The 9,757-nt window shown below is 44.9% G+C and overlaps 1 long non-coding RNA gene across 2 annotated transcripts in view; it reads left to right on the top strand.

Annotated features, from left to right (window-relative positions):
* Window positions 1–446: 446 nt before the first annotated feature.
* Window positions 447–9,757, top strand: part of LOC126637438 (uncharacterized) — a 52,083-nt gene continuing 42,772 nt past the window's right edge. Inside the window, exon 1 of one of the 2 annotated variants that reach the window (XR_007628328.1) lies at window positions 447–533. This is a non-coding gene — a long non-coding RNA (uncharacterized LOC126637438). Of the gene's footprint in view, window positions 534–6,331; window positions 6,511–9,757 lie in introns of those variants that run through there. The other variant, XR_007628327.1, reaches the window with a different exon arrangement.

The following is a 9,757-nucleotide window of genomic DNA, read 5'->3' as shown; positions in this document are numbered from 1 at the left end:
TTTTCATCCCCAGAAACATCCCTACAGAACAGGTAGCACCATTAGCCCATGGAACCATAAACTCACAGATCACAGGATCACAGAACGGTTTGGGTTGGAAGGTACCTCATTACAACCTCCTTCCCATGGGCAGAGACATCTTCCATTAGACCAGGTTGCTCACAGCCCCATACAACCTGGCTTTAAATATTCAGGAGATTCCTATCTCTTCCCTGCCCCACAGCAGGCAGTAGCACTCTGGGTACTCATGTGCTGTAGATGGGGAGCTGGAGCCAGGTTCTTTGCATGTCTGGCAGCAAAGGGCCCCTCCAGCCCTGGGAAATACAATTACTGTTTTGGATTCAGTGTATATTTTCTCCACAGTCTCATTTTAAAAGCAATAATGATCTTTTCCTCTCCCCTGGGTGCCAGGAAGCAGCTTGGGGAATTAGTTGCAGAGAGGGGCTGTGGGAACCGCTTCTGCCTGGGAAGTGCCTGCAGCAAGGAGGAGGAGGAGACCTCTGCTTCTGACTTCCCTACTTTGTTACCAAAAGGTAAAAAAAAAAAAAAAAACAAAAAACAAAAAGCTGCGGAAATGTCTCTGTATCAAGATGTTTGTCTGTCTTGTCGAGCTGCTGGGCAGGAATCAATGCCTCATGCTGGGGAGAGAGAGGTGCAGCTCAAAGAGTCCCAGTGGGGTTGCAGGACCATGGGGATCCCATGTGCCACCAAAAGAAAGATTGAGATATGCCCAAAGTGAGGGCAATGCAGTCATGTCCTCGTCCCAGCTCAGGCAGGAGTGGGATCATGAGTGCTGGGGTTAGCACAGCTATCTGCATGAGGTACGGTTGAAAGCAGCTTTTCTGCTGCATGGAGCTGGGGAAGAACAAACCCGATGCTCCACAGGGACCAAGCAGGGGATTCTCTGCAAAGATTTCCTCACATAAATACCCTCCTGTGGCTTTTAATATGGCTGGGGAGGAGGGAGGAACAATCTGGGACAGCAAAGCCCTGGCTTTCTAATCTGTGAAAACCAAGCAGGGAAAGAATAGAAGGAGGGAAAGAGCAGTGGTGACCTCGCTGTGTGTCTTGAAGGAGCAGAAAAAGGTCCCTGAAATGATGCTCTGCCCTGCTCATCTGTCCCTGTCCCCCTCACACATCTAGAGCTTTGTAGCATGACTGCATGAGGGACAGGGCAGCTGCTAATGAAGCAGGATGTGGTTAAAGGCTGCTCCCTGATGCAGACAGAACTCACTCAGGTCCGTTATCTTTATTGTAATAGCATCATGGCCAAGCTATATTAATGCAGAATACTTTTCATTTGCCTGGCATTATTAAGTTATTCATGAAAAGATTTGACCAGATGCACATATTCGTGCTCCTTGGCTTGGTGGAGGTGATGGTTTTGCTGTGTTCTCACAAAGAAGATGCAGCTTGAGACATGCTGGAAAAAAATGCAGTTAATCTTCTTTGGCACCAGAGAGAAACAGAGGAACACCTGGCCAGGTAGGGGTAGGCTGCCCCCAGTACTGGCAATTCTATGATGCTTGATGCAGACTCTCAGTTCAGGTGATGTGGTTCAGGCAGGAACGGAACCATGGAAACTCCTTGGGCCTGGCTCTGCGTCCTTGAGCAGAGCTGCAGAGCTCCCTGGAGAGGTGAGAGCTGATGGGGACAGTCTCAGAGGAAAAATTCGATGAAAAAAGAAATTGAAAGAGGAAAAAGGAAATGTGATTCAGGTTAATATTGGTTTGGTTTTCACCTGAAAGCATTAAAAAAAATTGGAGGAAACTTGCAAATGAAATGATGTTCTGAGCTGAAAAGACGTGAAAGTCTGCTAGTAAAGGCTTTGACTTTTGTTTTTATTTTTTTCAGAAGCAAATAGTGGATATGTTTTGATGCTTAAGCTCATTTATTTTTGTTGGAAAGGGTGTTTGGCTGTTTGGTTTTGTTTTCACTGGCTTTATATTGGAGAGAAAACATCCTGGATGCAAATGGGTGTTCCAGGAGGGAATCTGTAAGTCTGCCACCAAACACATCTTTTCAGTACAAAATGTCTCCAGCACCAGAATTCTGGGTTAATTTGCCATTCTTCCTGGGCTACAGACAAACTGTTTATCTGATTAGAGATGGGCAAACATTCCCACCATCGCACACACTGATGCTCATAAACTGGTAAATAACAACAAACCAGAGGCTAGTTTTTCCTCCCCAGAGCCATTTAGTTTTCTTCAGTCCTGCCCAGATCCAGTCCCTGGTGTAAATATCAGCCTGTCTTACCCAGAAACACCTTTATATTCATGAACTCTTGTGTCCTTCACCTTTCCTGTCTGAAGCCGCCCCAGCCCCAGGCAATGCTCAACAGGCTTCTTCTCTCCAGCTGCAAAGCAGCGAGGAGCTGGGCCACATTTGGGCTGGGGATGAGGTGCTATCAGCTCACCTCAGAGGAGACTGGAAAATATGGATGTGGCGTGCCTGTTGGTGCGGTTTGGGTGGCGGTGCAGTGGAGCTGGTGCATGTGCTCCGTCATGAGCAGCCACAGGAGGATCTGCTCCATCTGGGAAAGGACAGGCTGGGTATGTTTCATTGCACTTGCCTTGTGGGCATGCATATGGATGAGGAGCGCATATGTGTAAGCATGTGCACAGGAGGAGATGGAGGGAGACTTATGGATTAAGGTGTCTAGAGAACCCCTCATGCCCATGGGGCAGAGAAGTGGGAGGACTCTCCAGATGGGATGTTGTAAGGGGATGTGGGTCTCTGTGAGAACAGGGCTGCTCCCAGCAGCACCCACCACAAACCCTCAAGTGAAGAGGACCACAGTGCTGACTCTCTCTGCTCCCTTTTTGTTTCGGCCACCCCTTTACCCCTGGCTGTGAGATCCTGGTGGGGTTGTTCTCACAGGGGAAATCTCGCTGGCCGCTCAGATGAGCTTCTTGTTGCTGGAGCAACGCAGAGCACTGTGAGCAGTCCTGAGTACCTGGTTCCTAAAATACTGCTCAGCATTAAAGCCCCATGGTATTTTTGAGGCAGCATTACAGGGAGACACACATATAGCTCTGCCTGCTCCCAGTCCTGCCCACCACTCCTGCCCCCACTGTACCTGGAACATACAGAGCCCAAATTCTCCTCCTCAGGAAAACGATACCCCACGTCTGTTCTCATATAGTTTTGGAAAAATAAATTTAAAAAAAAAAAAGATGATATTTTAAATTGAGCTCATATTTTTCAAAACTTCCTTTCTCTTTGTCCTTGAAGAAAGTCTCTTATTTCCCTTGTCTGGTCCCTGCGAATGAATTTCCTAGCAGGGACACCTTGTCAGCTGTTTTTCTTGGGCTTGAATTCAATTTTTCAAATGAAATACCTCTTTTAGTCTCATCTACTTCATCTACAAGAAGATGGGTGAAAAAAAATCTATTTTCTTTCTTCTTTTTAAAAGATTTCTGTTTTCTCTCCTAGTGGCCTTATGGCTCCTTTTAAGAAATTATATAACAAATTGTGAAAATCTGGAAGGGAGCTGGTAGTTTGATTCCTTTAAGACTCTCCCTTCTGCCACTAAGACAAAGAAAGGCGAAGTAACATTCAGTAGGCAAAAAAAAATTATAATAAAAAAATCAAACTTACTGTTTCACTTTTGAACAAGGTGCAAATTAGCGAATATTTGTTAAAATTTGAGACAGCAATTGTCTAAGAAAAATAGTTTCAAAGAGAAGAAGGTTGTTTTTTCTTCTTAAATAAAAAAGCCCCTGAACCTTTCTTTCTTTTAACTTCAAAAGGGAGCCAGATTGCAGAGGAAGAGAGAAAAACCTTAAATCTCCTCTGAAGGGAAGTAAGTAACTTAGTCAAAGTGATCTTATTTTTGTGGGAATAATTTTCAGTTCACTTTTTTTTTTTTTTTTTTTTTTTTTTAGATCTTGATCAAATGCCTCATAAATTTTAAACTGAGCTGGTAAAACCTCTGCTCTACCCGCAGAAGGTGTCAAATGGTCATTTATTTGAGGATGACTGGATTATGCTGACCTGCTTGTTTCCAAAAACTTCATCAGCAGGCACCAAGCAGGAGTTTTCCCTTGGCTTTGGGTAGGTGTTTAAAGTAATATCAGACTGCAGGCAAATGCTTCCAGCTCCCTACAACGGCGTTTTGCACTTGCTTCTGTCTTGATGCAAGGAGGGGCAACACAGCCACACTGAAGGTTAGGCGTGGATCCAGGGCTTGGTGGAAGATCAGTGGTGCCTGTCCTGCCTGGAACCTCTCACATCCTCTGCATTCCCAAATAAATAGCAATGATAAAGAGGGGTTTTCAGATGTGACCCATAGGTACTTCATGTTTATGCAAGTGATAATCTCTGGAAAAAAGATGCCAGCTAAGGGGTGTTCTTGTGCTATATCTATGAAAGCCAGAGTCAGGCTTGTTCAGAGCAATAGTAGCCTCCGTATGCATCTATATATGCAGCATCTGCTGAGCCTTTGGCTGGGCTCATAGATTTGACATTGAACTCCTCATTTCAATCTAAACTTTAATAACGTGCGAGTCGCCACAGCGCAGCAGAGCACCGATTCATCCCATAGCTGGGTCTGCCAGTGGCCCGTGCCAGATGCTTCCGAGGAGATTGCAGAGCATCATCATACAGCTAATTGGTGGGAACACGTCCTCCCGCTGCCAGCTGGTGTTCATCAGCTCTGTGTCCTGCAGCACCGGGGGCTGATGAAAATAGCCATGTGTAGAGCTTCTTGCCTGCCTTCAATCAGAGGAGCACAAACACCACTGAATGAAGCCCTTGTATGCCAGGTATTGTGCTGGTGATCTCTGTTGATTGCCTGATCTCAGGGGAGTGAGAGCTGGCATCCTTGATGGAGGTTCAGCAGTTACAATCACCAATAGCATCAGCACAGGACCCGACAGATGAAGGGGTTTGTTCACTGGTGTTTGTGCTCTCCTAATTTCCCTTATGGTCCAAGGAAAGTGAAGCAGTTCCCGTGAGTACTTAGGGAGCTGCCCCAGCAAGTGCTGGGACCACGGTGTGCAGCATGGTGGGCAGACAGATGCTCCTGCATGTGTAAGTAGGTTAAAAAAAATAGTAAAATCAAAACCAGTAAAAGAACTCAAGGCTGGGCAAAATGTGACAACAGCTGGAGCCTGTGTAGGGACAGAATTACAAACCCTGTAGCCCAGAGCTAGTCTCTGGCTGGACCTGCTTGTCTCCAGAAGATGAACGCTTTTCTTGCTTTTGCAGAGCTGCAGAAGCTATTCTTGTAGCTGTCGAGTCCTTTTTTGAAAGTTAGTAAGGGTTTTCTTTTTGCCTCAATAACCTACAGCAGAGAGTCCTACAGGCTAATTATATGTTTCATTTTAAATCCTTTAATTTTTTTGTAGTTCAAATAGATAACTATGTTTTTCTCCCACATCTTTGATTCAGACAGATGATTTGCTTCATTAATTGATATGTGGAGGAGAGGGGCTAGAAATGAGCTATATTTATGCTTCAAAAATCATCTTTCCCCAACTGTGTTTTTTCTTCTGTGAATTCTCATATTTACTTCAAAATTATACTGAAGTGAATGTCATCAGCCTTTGTCCAGGGATCTTTTGCTGGATTAATTAGTCTATAATGAATCTATTTCTCATCCACTTTGATTTTAAACTTTCAAGTTGATCTGGTGTCAGACTGTACCCAGAAATCTTCTTCTCTCCTGAACTGTCAGAGCAAGGAGGAGGGCAGTGTGCTGGGGCTACCTGCAAAACACAGCAGCTTGGAAGAACTGGGATTTTGGTTTTTGAGGTGAGAAAGCATTTCTGGAGGAGCTGTTGGAAAGTGGTGAGCACAGAATGGAGCCATTCCGGAGCCCAACCTGGTTCTGGTCCAGGCACTCTATTGGATGGCAAAAGCATTCCTGCACCAGTGATGAATTCACCCCCCAGAGGGGAAGATTTTGTATGGTTTCGTCCCTTGGTGATGATTGTTTCAGCTCTTCCTCTTCCTCTTTGTGAAGGTCCCAGCCCTACAAACCAGACATCAAAGCAAATCGCACCATTGCACTGTCGTACCACCAGCCAGGGTCTCATCTCCCCAGGGTGTTCTCCAGGGCTGCTTGCTTGCTGCTTTCTTCTTGGCTTTTTTTTTTCCTTTGGCTTTCAACACACTTTGGTGAAAAAATGGGTGTGAATCATTTTTCATGAGAAACTTCCATTGCAAAAAGTGCTTTTTTTAGGAACTCAGCATCTTTATAAGTGAAATGCCAGAAATCTCACAAGCTGAAGCTGAAATGTGCTGGTTGCAACATTAGGTGCTAACAGTTGGCAAAGCTTGAGTCCCAGTGGCTAAAACACCAGAGAAAATGGCAGACAGTTCCTTGGCTTTTAAATCTGGGCTGGCTCGCTTGTGTGACAGGAGGAGAGAGGGTAGGACTCGGCTCAGGCTGGTTGGCTGTGATTGACACATTTCATGGACAGCTTTTTATGGCTCTCATCATGGTGACGCTCTGATTGCCTCCCCAGCGCTAATGAAGATCTCCTGTCATGGGCCTGCAAGGTAGGAAAATATTATTATCTCTAATTTTCAGATGAGCCTGCTCCACGTGGATCCATCCACCTGACATTGCTGGCCCGTGTGACAGTGGCAATGACACGACCCATGAAGGTGGTGCTGGTGCCTCTGAACCCATGGTGCAGAGGTGGTTGCACAGGGCTGGGGCTGGCCCCACGATGGGTCTCAGAGATACTCCTGAAGCCACCAAGAAACTTCTCAAAATCAGCAATATTGTTGGCTGAGAAATGTGGAGAAATTGCCATGTCCACAGTTGGTTTTGTCTTGAAATCATGTCTTGAAAAATAGGTTTGTCAGTGGTTTTGTCTAGATCCCTGAGAATTTTTATAGGAATGCCTGCAAAAAGAAAAGTGCATAACGTGTTAGTAACAGTCTCAAGAAAGCTGGAAGAGGAAATTTTCTTTTTTAAAAGAGCAGAAACGAATGGAGTATTTTGTGAGATTAGAAATGTTTAATGCTGTCACTAGCTTGGGATAAGGTGGGGAGAAATGCTTTTGAAAACCATCATTTGGGATAGAACCTTTCATCTGACAGTTCAGGTCAGTCTTCAGGACACCACCACGGCTGTGACTGCTGGCTGGGCAGCTTGGCTGCCTGCCAAAATTTTAGACCCTGCAACCTCTTTTGCAGCTTGTTGGGGACATACCTGAGCGTGAGGCTCGAGTGTGGGACTTCCAGCGGCGGCACCGTGCCAGACACTGCCTGCTCCTGCTTTATTGCCTGTGAGCAGCTGCAAGCTGATGACAGACACAAGTGGTTTATAGGCAGACTTGTAGAAAGAAGTGTTTTGTAGGTCAGTGCCACGCTGGGGATGACTTGGTGGCCAGCTCCTGAGATGAAGGATGATGCCTCTGCTCTGGTCCCCTTTGACCCAAGTCAAGCAGCAAGCTCAGCTTGCCCTCTGGGTGGATAGGTGGCACATATGGATTTTGATAACTTTCTTCTGTTTAGAGGTCATTGTCCACTTTAAATATTCATGTTCTGAGGGACATAAATAATGCTGAACTTGTTAAGCTGACTGGCTTGCAACTTTTGCATTTTGTATCTTGTTTGCAATCAAGAAGGGATGTGAGGCTGCTACATCCAACCTGCTCTATAACTAGGAAAGGTTTTGTTGTTCAGACCCTGTTATCTGCTTGCTTTCTCTCAAAGCAGGACTGAACTGGTTAGCAGACAAGCCTTCAAAGCAGGTGTCTCTGATAGCTACCGGATGGCTTCCATTTTGGGGGGGGCAAATAGGAAAAAAATAGTGTTGCAAATCAACATCTTTGTTTTGATCCACCATCAGTGCCCAACGTGGATCACTGTGTGAGGTGGTGGGCATTCCCTTTGGCATCTGCTCTGGCCCTGCTGTGGTCCCAGTGCTCTTCCATGGCTCCTGACAGGGGTGTGGGGCACTCCCCATGGGCTTTCATTATGTGGATCCCAATGCATTGCCAGTAGGATCTGCAATAAATGACAATTTAGAAGAAATCTCTGTGGCATGAGATGGAAAGTAAATGGCCATCGCCTCATATTTTTTTTTTCAACTATTTGGTTGGTACCAGAATATCCCACGGTGTCTTGGGAATTGCAGTTCAATTCAGACACTCATATTTGCAAAAGACGGTTAATGGCTATGAGGTTTCAAGGTAGGAGCCTTTCAGTGACGTAAGATTTATGTAGGGACAATTATTATACTTCCTCCAGCCCCCCCCATCTGCTTCACAAAGAATATGAATCACCAGATGAAGGCCTCCTGTTTTTGTAAATCAGCTGAAACATAACAGTGATGTTGGGAAGTTGTACTGAGTTAACTGAGCTACTTCTCAATCTCAGAGCTTTACATAACCCCTTCTTAACGCACTGTTATTTCCTTTATAGATAGACTCATAAATTACTCCTGGTACACAAAATGCGTGGGAGGCTGCCTGTTTGCACAGCATGGGACCAAGACCTGCACATTCAAATATCGGCAGACAGCTGGAACGCAATCTGTGAAAAGGCACTCAGAGCCTCCAGGTCTATTAAATACAAACTTAGAACATCTACCGAGAATTTTATATCTTGCATTACGTGTGTAATGCCAAAAAGAATAGGTGCAATACCCCTGGGACTTTGTCAATAAATGTCGCAGCAGAGCATCCGAAGAATCTTTCTTCCGCGGGTGGGTGGAACGGTGTGTACGCAGAGGCTGGGGGGACATATGTGTGGATGTGCGTGAATGTGTATTTGTGTATAACGATATATTTGAGTGAGGAGGATCAGCCTGTGATAGCTATATTTAATTTAGTATCCCATTTTGTGATGAACTCTAACCACACCGAGAGAATTAGGAAACATGCTGCTTTGGGTTCTGCAGTTGTTTTGCCGCAGTCCTATAAAACCACAATGTATACAGAGCGCAAACTGTCCTTTTCTGAAGTTATTTGCTTCCTAATGTGGGGAAAACCTCCATTATGAACAAATTTGCCATGTCTGCTTCCACCACTATGTCCAATTTACACCCACAGTTTTTAGGAGATGAGGCTGTGAGATGCAGCCATTAGACTGATGGGCACAAAGGGAGGCAGAATTGAGACTACAGAGCCTCTGGTTCTGCTTCCATTTCATCGCCTTTTTTATCTTACTGCCAGAATTCTTCAAACACCTGCTTTTGAAATGTAGTGCAAGGGCCACCTCTTATCCCAAACCCTTCAGTGAACATTTACACTGCTTTTACCTTGTGTACCTGTACAGACTTTACTAAAATATTTCAGTTTCCTGTTACCCATATCCAGTAATCAAAATTTGGAAAAATTTGGAAAAGCTTTACTTTGGCTTTAATCTAAAGGCCACCTCTTGATTAAGCTGGTTTTGATATGTTTCCAGCTGTGAATAAGGCCTACTAGGTATTTGGGCTAGTCATATATCGGATTTGATTAGCAGCATAAACCACTGGGCATGGAAACAATTTAGTAGTACTTCAAAGCATCTCTGGATGTTAATGGTTTGTAGTTGTGTGCCATGCAGGAGATGGGTGGATATACCAGGATTTTGGAAACAGAGAATCTCATGATGAAAGAAATAATGCATCCAGGTTTTATCATCTAATCATAGAATAGTTTGGGTTGAAAGGGACATTTAAAGGTCATCTAGTCCAAACCCCCTGCAATAAGCAGGGACATCTTCAACTACTTCAGGTTACTCAGAAGCCCGTCCTGACCTTGAATATTTCCAGGGCTGGGGCATCCACAGCTTCTCTATGCAACCT

This window comes from Myiozetetes cayanensis, unplaced genomic scaffold (assembly GCF_022539395.1).
Source record: "Myiozetetes cayanensis isolate MyiCay16 unplaced genomic scaffold, myiCay2020 scf15, whole genome shotgun sequence".
Classification (NCBI taxonomy): Eukaryota; Metazoa; Chordata; class Aves; order Passeriformes; family Tyrannidae; genus Myiozetetes; species Myiozetetes cayanensis.
The sequence above is the reverse complement of the archived record's forward strand: the minus strand, read 5'-3'. Positions and strand labels throughout refer to the sequence as shown.